The following is a 22,767-nucleotide window of genomic DNA, read 5'->3' as shown; positions in this document are numbered from 1 at the left end:
TGCGATACCTGGAGATGATTCGTACATTTACATAAAATCCCTCCCAAAGCAGTCGACAATTCTTAACAAGATGGCAGAGTCATTTCACCTAAAGCTGACATGGATTCTTGGCCATTGTGGCGTTGCGGGTAACTGCAGAGCCGGTGAGCTAGAAAGATTTGGCACCAAGTGGACTGATGCGTACACAGACAATGGCAAAGGCACACCCTTACAAACATCTAAACTACTTATCCTTGAGGTAATTGTAAGAGTACCAGACACAGAATTTCTGGTAAGCCAAAATAAGCATAGTCTTAGCACACTGATTTCAGTGTGCACGGTCAGAGGCAAACACAGGACTTCTGCATAAGCTGTCTAGATGAGGAAGAGGAAGAGACGATCTTGCACCTCCTGTTCCATTTCCTGCTCTATCCAGAGGCAGATTTACCATTTTAGTTGGATTTTTCAATGAACTGGAAGATTTCAGTACTGTGGTAATCAGGGAGCTTCTAAAATTTTGAAAAGTGTACACAGGGTGCCACAGGGCACCCCATTGGGCTATGAGTTTGGGTCTGCTGCACAATCGCTTCAAGCGGGGATTTCAAATATTATATTCCGGCAAGCCGAACATAGCCGGAAATGTTAAAAAAAAATCATGGCAATCGACGAGTCCGAGGGACGCCTCATCGAATGTTGCCATCATCCAACCTTCTGCGCCACACGTTAGGACGGGCAGGATGAGAGTCTTGTAGAGTGTTAGTTTTCTTCGTCGAGAGTTGATTTGAATGCTCAATTGCCTACTTAGTCCAAGGTAGAACTTGTTGGCAAGAGAGATCCTCCGTGGGATTTCAAGGCTGTTATCGGTGTTAATGCTGGTTCCTGAATAAACGGAGCCTCTTATAATTTCGAAATCATAACTGTTAACAGTGACGTAAGTGCCGATACGCGAGTGCACCGACTGTTTGTTTGAAGACAGGAGGTACTTCGTTTTGTCCTCGTTCACCACCAAACCCATTCGCTTTGCCTCTTTATCCAGTTTGGAAAAGGCAGAACTAACAGCGCGTTGTTAAGACCGATGATGTCAAATCATTGGTACACGCCAGCAATTCTACGCTCTTATAAAAAATTATGCCTGAGCGATTAAGTTTTGCGGCTCGTACGATCCTTTCCAACATCGGGTTAAAGAAGTCATGAAGAGAGTCCCCTGTCTGAAACGTTGTTTAGTATCAAACGGCTCGGACAGGTCCTTCCCAATTCTGACGGCGCTGCTGGTAGCACCGTCATTGCTGTATTAGTTTTGCGGGGATACCAAATTCAGACATCGCTGCATACAGGAAACTCCTTTTCGTACTGTCGAATGCAACTTTGAAGTCGACGAAAAAATGGTGTGTGTAGCTTCCCTCTTCGTGGAGTTTTTCCAAGACTTGGCGCATTGTAATTGAACTGTTACAAATCTCTTAATTTCGTCAAAAAGACAGAGCAAATATCTTATTTCCATTGCCACAAAATGAAGCGAAGAGACACTCACAATTTTTGTTTTTTGTAATTGTGACAACGCCGATATTTTACAAGTAACAACTTAGAAAACCTTTTACTTCACCTTATAAATACTATACATACATGTAATAGATGGCGCAAAATTAATTGTCCTATCGGAAGATCTACATAAACTTTTTGCAACTGGCGTTGCACCTGAATCGTATGTGGCACTTGCGTCAAACAAACAGGAAAGGAGTGCTTAAAGGTCACAATAAAGATTTCCATCACTCAAAACTATTATTTATTTACTTAGTAAAAAAGTTATTCAAACACAAAACCTGTTACATATACGAGTATTCTTAATTTTGCCTTTTAACGGCGCCAAATAATAAAAATCCATTATTATCGACTATTTAGTACGAGGGAAGTTCAATAAGTACCCTTGTTTGATGACAGGAGCGTTTCTGAGGGAAGTTGGTGTTCGCATCGTGAGCTGCCATCTATCAAACGATGGCGAAACAAATTTCAGACTGATTGGTAGGTGAGTTTAGATTTGGCTGCTATTCGAGTAAGACGTGTTTCGAGATTTTCACTAAGATGGAAAAAGAACAGTATCGTTCGGTAATTCTCTTTTTATATTTGGATGGGAAAACGCGCGAGGAGCTAAAAGCAAAGTTAGATGCTGTCTATGGGGACGCTTCGCCATCTATGACCACAGTTAGATATTGGTTCAACGAATTTTAACGTGGGCGAACATCCGTGGCACACGCATGGCAGCCGTGGTTACCGAAAAAATCATTCAAAGAGTCCACGACATGATTCTCGCTGATCGACGAACGAAAGTGCGCGAAGTATGAGACGCCATAGGTGTGTCGACCGGAACGGCAATTAATATCTTGTATGATAAAATGGCGATGAAAAAATTGTCGGCCCGATAGGTGCGATTGCTCACAAGCAACAACAAGCAGATGCGGCTGTTAACTTCGAAGCAGTATTTGGAGCAATTTAAGCGAGATCCGAAGAAATTTTAGCGTCGAGTTGTCACCGTTTATGCATCCTGGGCTCATCATTACACACCATAAACGAAACAACAATCAAAACAATGGAGATCTCCCGGTGAATCTGATCTAAAGAAGACGAAGGCAGGAAGACAGACCCGAGGAGAGTATGTTGAAAAAAAAAATTAAAAAAAAAAAAAATGGAGCCTTCATTTCTAAGCCGGGTACTTATTTAACCCCCCTCGTAATATTTAGCAATCGTTTTAACCATTGGAAACGTTAATTAGAATTATATGTAGTATTCACAATGAATATGTAAAATGGAAGCACTCAGACGGCATAAATACGAGTATAAATATAAGTATAAATATTTATTTATCAATCAATATTAATATCAGTATTGAATCCAATATTTAAATTGAGACAAATATGTGAAGTACAAATATACATATTTATATAAATAACTTTTCCATAATTACACCCAAGTAGGTAAATAGGTATTGTATGCGTCAATGCCATTCCAGCAATACCAGATATTATTCAGATTCGATATACTCACTTCAAATAGTTTTATATTATGGCGTAAAATAGATAATTTAGCAATGTAATTGCACAAATATGCATGCATGGACATACATACGCATATACATACAAACAAACATACATACATACGTCCATGTGCAATGAAGAGCAATTTTACTAATTTCTGGAAATTGTTTGGGAAATTGCATAACCAACCGCATAACACAACTCAAACGCTATCGCCTGAGTAAACCACTCGCACACAAATACACGCATACGTATGTATGTATATATGTACATTTGCACTTATTTAAAACATTTCCATTTAAATAGCTGTTAGTAATCCACAACGTAGCAGCAATGGCATTGGCAATGGCACTACGTTCAAAGCAGAGCATTTTTTTCAAGTTCAATTGTAATCGATTGAATTATTGCAGTTATTTGTGTACGAATACTGGCTTGCGTACGTACATACACATATGTATGTACATATTTACGAGTTTCTGCATGTAAACTATGTCAATTTGCTTTTCCTTTTTCATGCGGAAATGACGAAAACTGAATTTGAAATGCAAAAGTCTAATTAAATATGTTTTGTAATTAGAAATTCTGAAAAGTTTGCCGCGGCATATGGACTTGTAATATGTACATAGCGATATCTATAGATAATTATAAATTAAATACTTTCAGAGCAAGCGGGCAATTTATTCTTGGCCCGCATCTCTTAAGGTGCTATCAGGCGCTGCAACGAAAGTGTTTGCAACAAGCTGAGCAATTTCTGAACTGCAAAAGCAGTTGCAGACGATCACCGTAATCAAGTGGTTCGTGCGTGTTTACCATTCGATTGAAATAGGTTCGAAACCCACTGAGGGTATGAAACATCAAATGATAAAAAGTATTTTTCTAATAACCGTCGGCCCTTCGCAAGCAATAGTAAGCCTGTGTTATATTAGTTTAGGGGGGGGGCAAAATCCATTATTTACATTTAAAGTTTATGCTCGTTGTCAAGATGACATTTTACACTAAAAAAAATTATTGTGATGGTTTTTGTTTGTTTCATTCAGTTGTGAGTTAGAGGGTGTTAACAATGGTGGCCCACAATGTGAAAATTCGGTGCTGGTACAGTTTTTCTTTGATAAAGGCGAAAATGCAAGCCAGGTCGCTCAAACTGTGAATGGTGTTTATGGTGCCGATACTGTAACTGTTGCTAATTACGTGCTATTTTGGTTTCGTCGATTCCGTTCAGGCATTTCTGATGTTAAAAAAAATGTTGATAATGTCGAAAATGTCGATAAAATCACAGAAATAATCGAAGTTGATCAGCATGTTGGTAGTCGTAGCATCGCCCAGGATCCAAAGATCGACCAAACAACAGTTTTAAACCATTTGCGCAAAAATTTTACGCAAAATAATTGACATTCTGTCAAAAAAATATCGGGAATTGTTCATTTAAAAAGCGCCGACATATGTCTAAATGTTTTTTGCTGGAATGTTGGTACAATTGTCCTCTATAGTGTCGCAGGGTTTGAGCGTGATCTGTCAATTAACTTGTTTTTGGCATTTAATTATATTAGTCAACCGCGAGTCTGCTCTGCGATATTTTAATTCTTAAAATTTGTGCTTGAAAATGTTGCAGAATGCCTATGACGAGTGTACTTTATCAGAAACACGGGTCTGCGAGTGGTATAATGCTTTTGCAGAGGGCCGAGAAGTCGTGGAAGATTTCCCCCGATTTGGCCGCCCATCAACGTCTTCAACGGATGAGAACGTCAACAAAGTCAATGAAATGGTGCTGGAAAACCATCATTCAAGTTTGAGCGGGGCAGTTCGTAACCTTAGCGTATCTCTCAATCATAATCAATTCGCAACATTTTACACCATCAATTGGGCATGAGACGCGTAGCTGCTCGACTCGTTCCAAGAGAGTTGAATTTCTTTCACAAAATTCATCGAAAGAAGGTAGCTGAAGACATGCTTGAGCAAGTGGATTTGAACCCATTCATAACCCAATTCCAGCGCATCATAACAGGTGATGAGACGTGGGTATATGAGTTTGACATGCAAACCAGTCAATAGGCGGCTAAATGGCGCTATCCATATGAGCCGAAGCCCAAAAAATAAAAAACCACGCCAAAGTCGGTCAAAAGTGAGAGTCGTGCTACTCGTTTTCTTCTTCATGGAAAGAACACTCATGGATCTTGAACCATGATAACGCACCGTCTCACAAGGATCATATTGTGAACAATTTTTTGACCAAAAACTCGACAAATATCATCGAACAACCACCGTATTCACCAGATTTAGCCCCCTGTGACTGTTTCCTTTTCCCAAAACTTAAATTGTCACTCCGCGGACGCCGCTTTGAGTCGATGGAGGCCATTAAAGAGAATTCGTTGAAGAAGATCTCTTCAAACGCGTTTAAAAGGTGCTTTGATGAATGGATCCTATTTTGAAGGCGGCAAAAGAAATTTTGATGATTAAACAATTATTTTGCGTTTTATTGAACAATTCCCGGTACTTGTTTTCCCTTCTAGTTTTTGGTTGGAGGCAGGTCTACTGAATTGGTCGGTGCCCACCAGATACCTGTATCACGTCAAATTTTCGGGAAGATCGCTTTTTGCTGTCTTCATTAAAAAAATTGAAAACCTGGTTTAAACTACCGGCAGTATAGTGATATGCATATCAAAAAAAAAGAAGAAAGTCGTAAGAATCCAATAAATGTTCCTCATGCAAATCTTTCTGCAGAAAAGACTACAGAAAATAAATAAAATCTTAAAATTGATTCTTGACTACAACAATGTAATTGCAAAAAAAGCTAAAAGGGTCTTCAAGAAAACTCGCCATCAAATAGTTGTTGAGAACGGCAAGATATCTGATGCTCAAGTCTCGTGGCCAACGCGTCATAGTTATGTTATGAAATTTTAATTATTTGTATGTTATCAATTTTTACGGATGATTCGAAGTTGGACGGAAGAGTGGTTGAGGGAGTATTCTGGGAGGAGCTCCCCATCAAGCTCATATTTAGGCTGCCTCTCTGGATCTCTGTAATGCTTTCCAACTGGAAGTAGCCACATTTTGGAAACAGTGCTCGCTTCTGTAATTACTGTAAAGGAGGTAAATATCTACTCCGACAGCTAAGCGGCAATTTTGGTCTTGGGCTCCTTATTTGTGCGTTCGAAATTAGTCGGAGAATGCCTGGCTTCCCTCGCGATTGCATCGAAATTCTTCGATGTTAGGCTTATTTGGGTTCCCGGTCACAGCGGCATAGAGGGAAACTGCTGGGCCGATGAGCTGGCTAGACAAGGGACCTTTGAGACGACCTCATCGCAATATGAGAGGTTTGGAGTTAACTTGAGAACCTTTGGTCTGTTACTGGAAAGATGGGTCTGGCGTCAACTCAGCAAACGCTGGGCTAGTTCGCAAACGTGCAAAGTGGCGAAATCCTTCTGGTCACGGGTAGATCGGTGGCGCTCGAAAGAACTTTTAAGGCTAACAAAGCCGTAGCTATGTGCAGCTATTTCTGCAAAATCTGTCTGGAGGACGAGGTGGAATGATCTCAATTGTTCTGCTCTCATCGGGCAAAGGATTAAACATTTGGGCTCACACTTTTTTGCTACATCGGCGGATATTGCGGGTTTAAATATCACAATTCTGGTGAAATTCAATAGTTGCTTGAAACGGTTAATACAATCGTAAATCTCCACTGTTGGTCATCTCCCTTCTCTTTTCCTCTCCCCTTCCCCTGTAATGCAAGGGCAGCAATTTAACCTAACCTATGTTATCAATTAGTTATACCGAAAAATATTACTTTTTAGCTTTGTTAGCTGTGATACTACGAAATAAAAAATAAAAGCAAAAAAACAGAACGTCCAGTTTTTAATCTGCCAGCCTTTTTCTATTCTCGCCAAAACCAGTTTCTTAAAATTTCTCCACCAACCTTTGAATTGTCAACTCATTCGGACGAATATTTTAACAAAAAAATTACGAAATGTGCGATATGTTGTTCTTAAAGATCGGCTTCTTTTATAATACGTTTCAATAATTCTAACGCGTTATTCTTTCGTGTAAAATTCTACATTTATCTACTAGACAAATGGGTGTAACTCACAATGATTTCTGCAGGAGTTGTGAAGATGAAGAAGAAATTGAGTCGGTGAATGTCCTGCACTTCAAAGAAGCCGCGCTAGAGATTATTTCTACGAAGACCTGGAAACTGCGGGCTAGTTACCTTCTTAAAAAGATCTAAGTGGTTTAAGCAACTAAGTTAGGGGATGGAAATCAAATACAGGTATCAAAATGGACCTACCAAGTAGGATTACCGAGTGTCTTATATTTGCCAAGCAACCTGGCTAACCTAACTTAACCTACTAGACAAATGCCAAATATGACATAAAACAAAGTTACCGTCTAGGAAATTTAAAGGAAATTCAACAATTTTGATATATTTCAAATTATTAGATATACTTTTTTAGAATCTGTTGATGAAACAAAAGATCTTGGTATTATTTTTTCATCGAGTTTCACATTTAATAGTCATATTGACTATATTGTTAGGAAATCTTATTCAACACTAGGCTTTGTTAGGCGGGACTGTGCACAGCTCTCTGATCCATTCACACTTAAATTGCTTACACGTCTTTCTTAAATTTGCTTTGTGGTCCTTGAATTTTTCTGAGCCTAACTCTCGTCTGCTTCTAATAAGCCTTAAGACCTGAGAAGCTAGACGAACTGTGCTCTCACTGTACTTAATGTTTAATGCTTTTCAAGGCTATTTAGATTGTACTTCTTTATTAGATCGTATCAATTTTAATATTCCGCAAAAAAGCCTACGTGCATTAGTCCCTTTTTATGTTTCCAATTGGGAGTATGCACGTAATGCCACAATTGCACGTGCACTTAGTGAATTAAATAAGATTTCGAGTTCTATGCCAGTAGGTTTTTTTAGTGAATTGTTTTGGATTTGTCAAAACTTTGAACTCTTGCTTTTAATATCTTACTTTCATAAGTTTTTGTAGTTAATTTTTAATGCTTTTAGTAATAAAGTTTTTATTTGCCCATAGTTTGAAAGAAACTTACTTACGTACTTTCGTAGACTAAATTTATATGAATAAACTGAAAGATATTTCGCGAGAATTCATGCGGGAAAGTTAAAAAGTTTTAAGTGACAAGCATTAAAAAAGCACTTTTATATCTGGCCGCACCTTTATGTCAATAAACGGCAGGCCTGCTTAACACTTAGGGACACACACACGTGCATATACATACATACATACAGTTGGTAAAGAATTTAATTTCTAAACTCTTTATAAAATTAAAATGAAAATAAAAAAGTGAAATGTTCAAATGACGTTATTCTGTAGATCTTACGCCACTAAGACAAGATATTGTCGTATGAGTTTTATTTCTTAAGTCAATATTGGATTAATTGCAACTTTCTCAAATCGATGCTTCGACAATTTCCACAAGTTATAATCAAAGGAGGAGCCCACACAAATTACTAAGCTCCAAATTATGAACTAAGCCCATGTATTTTATTTGTTTTTCAATAAATATAAAAACATGGTAAAATACTCTTTTCGTTCTATAGATTTTACTTTTCTTATGAATTAATTTAAGTTTCGTGAAATAGGTATGTGCTTATTTCTGTTAGCCCGAAACTGATAACAAAAACATAAAAAATGTAGTTGGTCTTATATTTTTTTTTTCGTGTGGTGTAACACTTTGCAGTCTAATTTTCATGCAGATTTCCGGCTGTGAAGTTGCAAATTAAATTAAATCCAGATATTTAAAAGTGGTCAGTGTGATGCCAATTTTCCCAATATCCCTTATTATTTATTTATTTACACATAACGGATTTGTTCTCTAAGATCATCCCAGTTTCTCAAAGGTTTCAATGTACATATTTTTTTTTTGGCTTTTTTGTTATCTTTCTTTTTTTGGTTCTTATTTTTTTTTTTTTTTTTAACCAAATTTGTGGAAAAATGATTTGTATGCCACTAAAATGTTAATTTTTTTGCAATTTTAAAAAATATCGTTATGTAGAAGAAGATTATTGCGGTTATTGTTTAAGAAAAATTTCAATTCGATAGACATATAAAAATGACTAAATCGATTCGTCTCGTCATGCGATTATTTTCGTGGGCACATGTTTATAACTCAATTCCCTTCGATCGTTACATACATACAAAATTATAATACCGTAATGCATCACAGGACACGGGTATAAAAATGTGCACGAATGTAGCAGGCATTCAGGCACTCACTCAATTATCTTTTGGCGTTGCTTGTGTCGGTAATTATCAAAGCAGCAAAGTAATAAAAGAGCAAATGGGTACGGGCATTAGCAACATGCAAGAAATAAGTCTTATGACAATCCCTTCGCTTTGAATGTGTACACCTTCGCAATTCTAATAAAACTACTTACATATACTCGTATAAGGGAATCCATTCGATGGGCTTACTTATTTTTTTTTTATATAATTAAAAGTGAAAGATCGCTATATTATACACCTAGGAACAAAATAATAGATGCTTGCTATTTTGACCATTGTTTTACTTTTGTTTTTCATTTTTAATAGTATTAATTTTTTATAAAATTATAGTTCACACTACAACAAAGCATCTAACTTTGTGCAAAATTTATACGAATTCGTCACATGTGCATAAAAATATTCAACTTATTAACAGAATCAAAGCGAATTCATTCAAGATTATGGCACTAGAGCAGCTGATTTGGCGATTATGTGTCCTGCTAATCAAAACGCTTTGCTTCTTTGTTGCTACTTTGTTTGTTTGTTTACATGCTGATGGAAATTTTGGAGTAGAATCGCTTTTACAAAACAAAATACAAGTCTTTAAATAGTGTTGTTGCTCAAGTGCTATCACCCTCACTAGATTTGCTTGGATCCAAATTTGGAAAAGAAAATTTAGGAGCGCAGTTTTATAGCCCATGAAATTTTAGTACTATGAAGTGCCAGTTTAAAGTGGCTCAAAATTATCGTTGGTTTTTTGCATTTTTTTACTACTTAGGTGGAAAAACGTCGTAACTCAGGAATTTTATTTTTATTTTTATAAATATGCAGAAATGACTACCAGCTCCTCCTTTATGCTGTGCAAAAAATTCATGGCAGTATCTATTAACAGTAAATATCCCATAAAATGAAAATGTGTCGATTTTGTCGAAATTTTCAATTTTTGAGCTATGTCGTTTTTTCACCAAACACTTCCCTACAGAATTTATATATGCAGTCAAACCTCATTAACTCAAATCACAATGATGCAATGAAAATGTTGGACTGGATGCGAAATGATAGAAACAAAATTGCGCCCATCTGAGAGTGCGTGACGTTACATTAGCTGAATTGTGCAGTGTTGCCAACCATTTGCTCTTCGCAATAAATTAATGCTATTATTTATACCCCAAAATGCGAAAACTTTTAAGTTTGGAGTTTGTTACTTTTTTTATTTAAAGCTACCGAAACTCTTAGTTAAAAAAAAAACTGTATTATTAAAGAAAAGTATGTTAAAAAAGGTCACTCTAGGAAGATTTTAGTGCTAAAATCAAGTTTGTTGATTCTTATAAAATTTGATGTTTTGAAAGTGCAATTTAATTTTTTGCTCGTTTTAAGGTTATGCAAGAATATAAAATGTCCCTCTCCCAACTCTTCTTAACATGGAAAACCTTTTTACACATTTTAAAAAACATATAAATTTACTGAATGCGAATTAAAACCATAGTGGTGTAATCATTTCTTCCGGTCCTCAATCCTTAGTGGGGAATAGGGCATGAAGAGGTGTATTCATAGTAAAAATAAGCAAAAAAATCACAGAAAATATTGAAGAACCCATAACGAGGTTTTTACAAAAAGAGTATCTTATCTCGTTGCATAACCTCAAATATAGCAAAATTCGTTCTCTTAACAAAAGAGTTTCTCTCAACAAAAAACTTATGAATTAAATTGTACATAACCTTAACACAGTTTTTCAAAAAAAACGCACATTTTAAAGACAATTTGTGACGCATACAAAGTTCTTCAAGTAATTCAATACAAATTTGGTATTTTATTTCCTTTAGCTTATTTTATTTCCAAAGCTAGGCAACACTGCAGTAGCGAGAGAGATATTTGACTACTGCAAGGAGAAGAACAGTTATTGTTGACTGCAATGGAGAGCAATGTGACCAGATTTAAAAAAAAAAAGTAAAACTAAATAAAGCTGAGTGAATTATTGAACTAACTGAAAATGGGATATTTTAAAAAATTATAACCATTACTTTTATTTAGAACAGGCTAGAAAAATTTTATGAAGAAAGAACTAAAACTCCGAGACTAAATAACAAAAAAATGCTAAATCAAGTTACGAAAGTGATAACCTGGTCATACTTATCACCAATTGTGCTAATATGGCGTCACTCATTGTCAAATTCGCTGAGAGAGAAGTAATGGTACCACGATAGGCGTCATCTCATTATGTCCATCATGAGTAAAAGTTATAATCAGAAATTATAATAGTAACTGAAAAGTTTTCATTCAAAAAATATTTTATAAGAGACTTATAGGGACTGTCAGTGGTAGTGTCATTCGTTTGCAAATATAAATAATTTCCGTGAATCGGAATCCATTTCGCTCATTTGGATTTTAATAATGTCGTAGTCTGTGGGAAAACCTACTATTAAAACTGATTCGCAAACGTTACACAAAGAAGAAACGTCTAAAAAAAAATACAAATATAAGTAAACTAGCATTCCCCAGTGGGCTTCGCACCACCATACATAAAATGTTTTTTTTATATTGAATCGTCTGGCGTGCTCCCCAATTGGTGTTTTATTGGCTTTTATTATTATTTTGTGGTCATCGGTGGGCATCAGATCGAGTGCCACTTTGAACAATTTCACCAATTCATTGTGTTGATGGAACATTGTTTGCAATTCATTCACGATTGATCTTCTCGTATTCGTCGAAATTGCACAGGGCTGATCTAATTCAAGATTCTCATCACCAATAAAATATATTTGCAAAAATTTATGGTCACCATCTGGGAATAGTAGCAAAGACCCAGCTCTGTGGTATATTTGACCTTGAATCTGTAAAGTTCGAGAAATATATGTAGATAACGGATCTGAATTTTTAAAAACATCGAACACAGGGACGGCACATAAATTAAATACGATATTGTTTATTCCAAACGAAGTAATAACCTTAAACGTCGGCAAAAATCCATCTCTTATAATATTTGTAGCTCCAAAAGATGTGATTTGAAAGCATGAATTGTATTTTTTAATGTTTAAGAGGAAATGCTTCGACGTTGGTGAATTGCCAAAAACCAATGAATGTAAAGGTTCTGGCGGAAGTTCTATTGTAGCACCGGCAATTTGACTTTCCCACCAGCACAGCACATACCAGGTGTTTAGTTTCTGAATTTAATTGCTTTGCAATGTATACATTCTATATTCATTTGGCCAATGTAGGCATGCATGCTGTAATCAATGGTGGCATCGTAATTGAAAGACGCGCGGTCCATTTGACGTATATCATAAACGGACGTACGCCCACGACGGTTTCTTGGTGCTTGACTATAAACCGACTGATTTCTCGTCTGTGTCGTTGTGTTTCCACTTAATTTCGTCGAACACGATTTTCTTCACTTTGTAATCACATAAAATGTCATAACTCAGGAACGGCTGCACCGATTTCAATCAAACTTCACACAAACCACCTCCTCAAAGAGGTGTCAATCGGTTCGGCGGTTCTTGAGTTATAAGATTACCAAGGAAATGTAACTTCTTTTTATATATGTATATATAGATATAGATATAGAATATAGATAAGTACTTCCCCGAATTCATTGAAAAAATACTAAATATGTGCCCAATTCGGAATTCCCCTAAATAATTCGACTTATGTCAAAATTCTTATGCGAGTTATAGAGAAATTCGAGTTATGGAAGTTTGACTGTATATACATACATCTGCCGCTTTTCTGGTGTTTGGCCAAACTTCTCCTATTGGTGGTGTGCGTCTTGTCGGCTACAATTTTAAGCCGACTCGGAACGGCAAATGGTTTTTTATAAGGAGCTTTTCTATGGCAGAAATTCACTCGGAGGTTTGCCATTGCCTGCCGAGAAGCGACCGCTATTGGAAAAAAACTTTTTCTATTAATTGATGTTTCGTGTCGAGCGTTTCGAACCTAGGCACTCCCAAATGGTAGTTGCACAACAACACATCCGGCCACTTTGGCCGCACAGAGCACACAATTTACGGAGCAAATAGGCCTCTTCTATTTGCCATTTCCTCGCTCGTTATCTCTATGCTCGATTAACTTGACAAAAAATTTGCATGCAAAAGTAATAACAAAGTTATCGAGCAAGATTCGCCGCTAGCGAGTATGGCTATAGCTCATTAGACTGGTATAACTCACTGTCTTACAAACAGATGTAATTTAAGGTAGTTCTATTCCCGCGTTGCCAACATATGTTCATTTATACCAGTTGCTTCATTTATTCGCCACTTGCTAACTCTTGGCGAAAAGAAGAGGCCTAATTTATGGTATGTATGTATGTAAAAAATTCGCATTAAAATTTAATTTTAATTAGAGTTCAATTTTTAAGTTTTAGAATTTAATTTTCATTAGAATTTATTTTCTTAATTTTTAGAATTTAACTTTAATTTTAAGCTTTAGAATTTAATTCTTACTTAGAAATCTACCAAAATTTTGCACCCTTTACAAATACATATTCCATATCTTGAGATGTGCACGCAAGTTCGTTTGCATCCATGCGATAAACTTTATAGCTCCGCTCAGCTATGTCGGTTGTAAGTCATAAAGCAGACATTTATAACCCACTCACACAAGCACAAATACTAGATTAGTCATGTATTTTTGTATTATTATGCAGCCTCTAGCAGTAGCGTTGGGATTAAATCATAGTGAAAGAATATAAACAGATATACGGATGTAACTACGAAATGCAATAAAATCTAAAAGAGGTAATAGCGATGTTACTCATGTTCGTTCGAATATCGTGTCTTTTGTTGCTTCATTGCATCTACTACTTCCAGTTATATCTATGGATGCTTATTTGCACACAATATAGCTTGTAATAAAGTCAGCGAAGTGTGTTTGAGTAGCATGTGCCTGGCCGATGGTATGCGAGTATGTGTAAATACATACAAATATACATACAATGCACGTCGGTCGGTTTGTTGTTGCCGGTCAGTTCATAATATTCTATACACTGTCAAGTTCAAGGTTGCATATAACAGCATCGAAGGGAAATTATATTTGAATATGGTTATATGTATGTGTGTATGTATGTATGGATATATAAGATGTACTTTGTCATTATGAAACAAAAGTGTTCTCTCTATTGCGTATTTACTTGCACGAGTATGAAAATAAGTCCTCACTAAATTCCACAAATCGATACTCTGAAGTGCATATGGCGCGTTTGCTGGAATGGATGATGCTCATTAAAAAACAAAACTATATACAGTGTATTCTTTCGAGCGGACAACGCTAGCATAACAGGACGCGGACATTTTTTCACCTCACCAAAGATATTTCAGTTCTCTCATAAGCGGACAGCCCTTGAGCTATCAAAATCAATAAATTTGTTACATGTTGTTTATTTCATTCAAAAAGCGTGGGAGCAAATGACTCCATAGACAATGAAAAATTGTTCAGTGGATTTTGTCTTCAAGAAAACAAACTTCCCTAATGGCGATAGGACGGTTATACCGCAGAGGATGAGCTTCCACTATCGGCAGTTCCTCAGTTCACCAACATTAATAATCTAGCTCAGAAACAACTTCAAGTTGACGCCGAAACTGTATTAATTTAGGTAATCAAGTCTTCATAAACGATGAAGAAACAAAAAATATCAATACTGAAGTGGCAACTCTTGACCACTCTTCTGAAGATGAACTAGAGATTGACGACTAATTCACTGCTTATAAAGAGGCTTACTGAGCAACGATAAAACTAAAAGCTCTTTCTTTATATCACAGCGACTTCAAAGTGTTGAATTGCTTACTGATCTTCATATATACCACCATTACCACCATATACTCTCATTGAGTTTAATAGAACTAGACGTTGAGTTAACGTAATTGTAGAGGTTTGTTTACATTTTATCTCAAGGCGAATTCATTCAAGATGGTAGCAGTAGTAGAAGAACAAAACTTATATGTATTCTGTTTTTTGAAATCCAGAACAACTGATAAATTTCCACGAATTTTCATAAAAAAATAAACAAATCTGAACTCTTCTATTACCTTCATTATTTATATTAACCTAACCTAACTTCTCACGTTCGTTTACAAAAGTTACTTTGACACTCTCTTCCTAATTCTCTCGTACACCTCATTTACAATTACGTTGCCACAAAGTTACGCTCCACACCAATCTGCGTTCTATCTTTATTCTATCATTCTTGGTTATGGCATCATTTAAGCTTCTTCGCCTTATTTGTCCAGGCAATTGTCATATGAAAATGATTGATGTCGCCGCCGGCCAGCATGCGCGTTGCAGTCGAAATAGTATAAGCGAACATATCGATATATAATATATAAGGTCTCCCAATAAGGACGGATCGTAAAGGAATGAAGCAAGCTGTGCATGAGGTATTGACGAAATCCTTTCTTCAATAAAAATATGGCATCGTTCAAGTATCCGCCAGCTTTCCATACGGTGGTGATCCAATGCATGTGGCCCAATTCTCAATGACTCTATTGCTCCGATCCTGCAGAATTTATGTAACAGCTGACTTTGAAGTCATCGTTCGTTTGCGACTTCTTAGCATAGATCTGTAACTTTAGAAACCCGAAGAAGAAAAATTATGACTAATTGAAGTCACCTCTGTGGCCTCGTTAATAATATTCTATAAGCTCAAAATTAGGGCAAAAGTTTGGATAATTGATTTTACTTAAATGAGACCTTCTTAATTGAAGATTGGCTTCGATTTGTCAGATTGGCTCCAGTTTTCCTGGAAACGGTATTTTAAAGTTGCTCTAAAACCGCTGACTAAAACTGAATAATAAAAAGAGTTCTTACAACTACACAAGGATTATGTACTCGCATTTGAATTTTATCAATGGGTGAGAATCTTAAATTTACTATTCGCTGTCCCACAGAGACGGCTAGGACCCATAGACTTATAATATAGAGATAACATTAAAACAGGGGATTAAAGAAATTGTGAGGACTCGCGCGAGTTACGTCAACTACCCATTCCAATAACTCAACACACTCCCTACCCATTAATTGGGAACAATAATTTAATGAACCCAAATGTCAACAAACTGCATTTTCTTTATTTAACAATATTTCGCAATAGTAGCAATTTAATGAACTCAAATGTCAATAAACTGCAAAGTTCGACAAACTGTTTTTTTTTTCACAAATAATTCTCAAATGTCAATAAACTGCAAAGTTTGACAAACTGTTTTTTTTTCACTTAACAATATTTCCGCAATAATAACAATTTAATAAATTATTATTTTTTTTTGCAATACTTATTTCAACAGACGTCAGCTGAACTTCTAAATAATATTTTAGCTTATAAGTATTACATTTTGTAACTTTAGCTTCAGTTTTAACTGGGCTCTAGAACAGGTTGGATTCATTTTGTAAAATGAACTGATAAATAAAAGTAATTTTTTTTGCTTACGGAACCCTCGGACTCGTTAGTGGCGCAGTCGACGTAAAAGAACCTAATATCGGAAAAATAAGTGATTATCCTGAAGGACACTATTAAATCCGGCAACACAAAAAAAAAAAAAGGACTAAATATCCTTGCGAAAAAGTGAAAAGTGACATTAAAAGTCAAAAGACTTCATTTAAATAATTTTTTCAGACTTCATTTAAATAACCTTTTCAACGTCTAAAGACAATATAGCACCAAAGAGCTATAACGAAAAAGGGAGCTAAAACCCACAAAATAAAAACAAAAAAAAAAAAAAAAAAAAAAAAAAAAAAAAAAAAAAAAAAACGTTACATTGTGAAGTGTCTAAAGACAATATTTTTACAAAGAAAAAACAAATCATTACAAAAATGTCCACACAACAAAGCACCAATAACTCACCAGCACCAGCCGTACTATCTGGATCTGACTTGACGAAGGAAGCTGCCCGGATCAAAGAATTCCATGGTACGAAAGACTATGATCTATCATCTTTTATAAGAGAAGTGGAGCTGATATTGCCATTATTCCAAGAGAATGCCATCCTACAGCAGTTTGTATTCGAGAGGTACATTAGAAATAAGATCCAAGGACCGGCTCTACAAGTGGTAAGGGCCCTAGGACCAGAATCAACATGGGAAAGAATAAAGGAAGAGCTAATAAAAAACTTTGGCATCAAGGAAGGGTATCACAACCTTTACCATCAGGCGATTAATATAAAAAACTACAATAATGTAAGCGAATATTTTAAAAATCTTAAAAATATATTAGACAAATTAAATACTAAATATGAATTTGACATCAATAAACCCATAGAGTTTTCACCTCCTACAAACGAATCAATTGTACTAAAAACATTTTTGAACGGTATACATCCAAATTTGGCTAGCATTATTTATAGTAGGAATATATCCACCCTTAGAGAAGCTTACTACGTCTTGGAAGAAACAGGGATACTAAGACAATATAACAATAGGTTTCAGAAATACACATATAATACACATCAGCGATTCCAACAACAGGGAAACCATAACGAAAACGGACAGAACAAGACATACCAACAGAAACAAACTTTTACACACCAATTTCCCCAAAATTCACATAATAGTCCTTCTCAAGTTCGTCAAAATAACAATCCTGCTCAATTTCGACAAACTTTCTTTAACACAAATAATTCTCAGCAATCAAGACGAACCCAATACTCGAACAGAACTCTTGGACATAATAATAATGGGCCTACCCCAATGGAAGTAGACCACATCGAGAATAATAATACAGGAGAGGTAAATTTTCAGTGTCAAGCCCAAAGATTCATTTACCGATAGTAGAATTAAGTATAGGAAACACGAACATTAAATGTTTACTTGATACAGGATCAACGACCTCATTGCTTAACGGAAAATTATTACCAACATTCGAAAGGACAAAACTAGAAAAACCCATATTCTTTAATACAATAAATGGTAAATTTTGTATTGACGAGGAAATTATCACACCCCTTCCTAGGGAATTTAAAGAAGACAATCTTATGTGCTGGAAATTAACCAACTTTAATGGTAAAAATTTCGATGCTTTAATAGGACAGAATATATTGAAAGCTTTTTCAGCAATCATAAACCTTGAGGAAGACTTCTTACAAATAAACGGCAATAAAATTAAATTTATAGATTCTTGTCCATACAATTTAGAAGAAATTCAAACCTTAGAAATACAATCAGATAACATTTTAGATAGATTAAAACGTGATGATATGAACAAAGAAGAAGAAACATTTTTAACGGAACTTATTCAAAAAAATTCCGATCTATTTTTCCAAGAGGGTAACTTACTTACTCACACTCATGAAGTACGACACGAAATTACGACAACGATTAACAAACCGGTATATTCGAAGATATATAGGTACCCTCAGATCCACGAGGAAGAAATCAATAAACAAATGCGGGAAATGTTAGAACAAGGGATAATTAGGGAAAGTATATCTCCATACAATTCTCCTTTATGGATTGTGCCCAAGAAGTCGGACAATTCAATGAAAAAAAAATGGAGAATAGTAATAGACTACAGGGCTTTAAATGAAATAACTGTCAGTGATAAATTTCCCATCCCAAATATTGATACAATTTTAGAAAAGCTTGGTCGAGCACAATACTTCACGACTCTCGACTTAGCCAAAGGCTTTCATCAAATCCTTATTAAAGAGGAAGATAGGAAGAAAACAGCATTTTCTACTCCATTAGGTCATTATGAATTCGTTCGTATGCCTTTTGGACTAAAAAACGCTCCTGCTACTTTTCAAAGATTGATTAATTCAGTACTAAGGGAGTATATCAACAAAATATGTGTTGTATATCTTGACGATATTCTAATTTTCAGTAGCACAATACAAGAACATAAGGATAGTATACAGAAAATTTTCAATGCTCTTAGAAAACATAATCTTAAGATTCAAGTTGATAAGTGCAATTTTTTCGCAAAATCTACCGAATATCTAGGACACATTCTTACCACTGAAGGAATCAAACCTAATCCGAACAAAATCGGGGCTATCCAAAAACTAAAACTTCCAGAAAATCAGAAACAGATAAAATCATTCCTAGGTATAACAGGATATTATAGAAAATTCATAAAAGACTATGCTAAAATTGCCCATGGTTTGACAAAATATTTAAAAAAGAATACCAAGATTAATAAAAATGACCCTCAATATACGGATGCATTCTACAAACTTAAGAGACTACTAATCGATACACCCATCCTTAAATACCCAGATTTTAAACGGAAATTTAAATTAGCAACAGATGCCAGCGAATTCGCAATAGGCGCAGTAATAACACAGGATAATCATCCTATCAGTTACGCAAGTAGAACCCTAAATGAACACGAAAGAAGATACTCAACAACAGAAAAGGAGTTGTTGGCTATCGTTTGGGGAGTAAATTACTTCAGGCCATACATATATGGAAGAAACTTTGACCTTATGACAGACCACCAACCACTAAAATGGCTACAAACAAAATATAAAGGAAAAGACATAAATCCTAGGCTTCAACGTTGGTTACTCAAACTTGGTGAATACGATATTAACATCGGGTATATCAAAGGCAAGGAGAATACTCTAGCCGATTTTCTCAGTAGAATTAACGCAGATACTGGTGAAATTTGTGCAGTAGATGAAAATACAAGGGAAATTGACTTAGACAATATAAGTACAACCGCTACTATTCACTCTCAAGAAGAGGAACTGAACGATCATTTTCCCATATTAGACTCAGTCGTTAACCGTTTTTATACCCAAATAATCTTGACAGAAAGTAAGACGGAAGAAATTAGAATAGTTGACAATAAAAGAAAAATTTTTGTAAGTCTAGACGATATTAGGAGTGGATTCATGTCGGACATTTTCAGAAGATTTATAAAAACGGGGAAAGTAGGAATTTATTCAGGAATTTCAGATTCAGACTACAACATAGTGCAACAGAAGCTAATAGAATTATTTAATGGTAGTGTAAAATTCTACAGATGCTCATATCATGCTAAAGATATGAGAAACGAGGAAGAAGCTTACAGATATATTCAAAAATATCATAAAGAAGAAACTGGACATGCGGGGATAAATGAAAATTATCAGGGTTTAAAAAATACAATATACTTTAAAAATTTGAAACTACTTATCCAAAAATATATTAACAATTGTGATATTTGTTGTAGAGGTAAATACGACAGAAAACCATATAAACCGAAATTCTTTATAACGGAAACACCCACAGATACGAATGAGATAATACACATGGACACTTACGTAATTAAGAAACATAGTTTTCTAACCATCATAGACAAATTTTCGAAACAAGCTACTACTATTTACTTAGAAGACAGAAACAGTATAACACTTATAGAAAAACTTCGTTTATATTTCTCTCTCACCTCAAAACCGAAACGCATAGTAGCTGACAACGAATTCAACTCAACAAATGTAAAAGATTTTCTTAGGCAAGAACAAGTGGAAATTCATTTTACAAAGCCAAATTCTCATACCGGAAACGCGGATATCGAAAGGTTTCACAGCACCTTAGCAGAAAGATTTCGAATGTTAGAAATGGAAAATTCAAGTTTAACAGTCCAGGAAAAAATATACAAATGTACTGAATGGTACAACAGATCCATCCATTCCGTAACCAAGACAAGACCAATAGATATAGCAAATGGAAAAATAGAAAAGAACAAAATTTATAATTTACTACGGACCACAAAAGAGAGAAAAATTACAAAGTTGAATATTGACAGGGAGGAATATCAAAACACAAATCAGGAAGGGTACGTGAAAAACTATAAGGCTGTTCGACATAAACAAGAACCTAGATACAAAAAAACGAATTTATCAAATATTCACCCAACTAACATAAAAAGGACTACTAAATTTTCAGGTACACATGACACTGCTAATAACCATAATAATGACGCTCTTCACTGTAAACAACACCACATTAGTTGTCGAAAACATCAATAGTACAAATGGCTTCGCTGAAATAGCACTAGAAGACGCAGACATAACTTACAACTACGACACTATTCTACACATCATTGACCCCAAGGAAATTCAATATGTCATAGAAGGACTCGAAGAAAATACAAAAGTAATAGCAAATATCAACGACAGACACTTCCTTAATACAGAACTGGAAAAAGCAAAATCAAAACTCAAGACAATCATTCCTACTAGACATCCGAGAGGACTAATAAACTTTATTGGAACAGGCATGAAATGGCTATATGGCACAATGGACGATTTTGACAGGACAGAAATAGAAAGACATTTACTAGCAATTGACAACAACAATCATGCAATAATAAAAACCCTTAACGGAAACATAGAGATAAACCATGTATTTAACAAAACAATTTCAAAACTAAAAGACGCAATAGAAAGTGACAGAACGCAGATTACCTCAAAATTAAATCAAATATCCAAGAATGACAAAGAATTAGAAAATAAGCTCCTATATCTGGATATATTGCTAAAAATTAAAATTCTGCTAGACAATATTGAACACATACAAAATAATCTTGTAGCCACAAAGACAAATACTATGAATAATAATGTATTAACAAGTGAAGAAATAATTCGTTACAACATCGATCTCTACAAAATGCAAAATACAAGATTAAGTGCAGGACATTATAAAGAAAATAAAATAATTTTTATAATACAAATACCTAAAGATATAAGAAAAGTAAAAAGATCAATTTTTGTACCTATACCTAATGAAAACAAAGAAGAACTTGTTTTTGAAAAAAGAGAGATCCTAAGAATAAACAATTCAATTTATGATTTTAATAATGAAGTAAAAAGAAGCAATTTAAAAAAGTCTAATCTTTGTATTTTCAGAAATAATTGCTTAAGAAAAAAGAACAAACAAGTAGAAACTATAGAAATACAACCTGGCTTAATAATCATAAAAAATCATGTAAATTCTATAGCTAATAGTAGTTGTAATAATAGACATTTCAATTTAAGTGGAAATAAACTAATAACATTTAACGGTTGTAAATTAGAAATAAATGGAGATCTGTATTATAATTCTGAAGATAAGTTTGAACAACACTTTTTAATAAATAATAATTTTAATTTAAATAATATTACATCTCAGCTAACGTTTGATGAATTAGTATCGAATCAGATCGAAAACATTCAAAAGATCGAAGAAATCAGATTTCACAAAAAACTAAACTACATTTTTAATAGCCTAGCGTTGACATTCAGTTTAATAGCCCTAGGTACAGTAGTCATATTTTACATATATAAAAAATCAAAACATAACGAAATAGAGATAACTAGAAAAACTCAGGAGAGTTTTCAGTCAAAGGGGGGAGGAGTTACGTCAACTACCCATTCCAATAACTCAACACACTCCCTACCCATTAATTGGGAACAATAATTTAATGAACCCAAATGTCAACAAACTGCATTTTCTTTATTTAACAATATTTCGCAATAGTAGCAATTTAATGAACTCAAATGTCAATAAACTGCAAAGTTCGACAAACTGTTTTTTTTTTCACAAATAATTCTCAAATGTCAATAAACTGCAAAGTTTGACAAACTGTTTTT

General features: G+C 34.9%; 1 protein-coding gene across 10 annotated transcripts in view; it reads right to left on the bottom strand.

The window, feature by feature from the left end:
- The window catches only part of LOC128864276 (sodium/hydrogen exchanger 3), a 170,668-nt gene that overhangs the window by 104,678 nt on the left and 43,223 nt on the right, over window positions 1-22,767 (bottom strand). The gene's annotated exons all lie outside the window — the stretch shown is intronic.

The sequence above is a fragment of the Anastrepha ludens genome, chromosome 5 (genome assembly GCF_028408465.1).
Source record: "Anastrepha ludens isolate Willacy chromosome 5, idAnaLude1.1, whole genome shotgun sequence".
NCBI classification, from domain to species: domain Eukaryota; kingdom Metazoa; phylum Arthropoda; class Insecta; order Diptera; family Tephritidae; genus Anastrepha; species Anastrepha ludens.
This window is presented reverse-complemented; position numbering and strand designations above follow the sequence as displayed.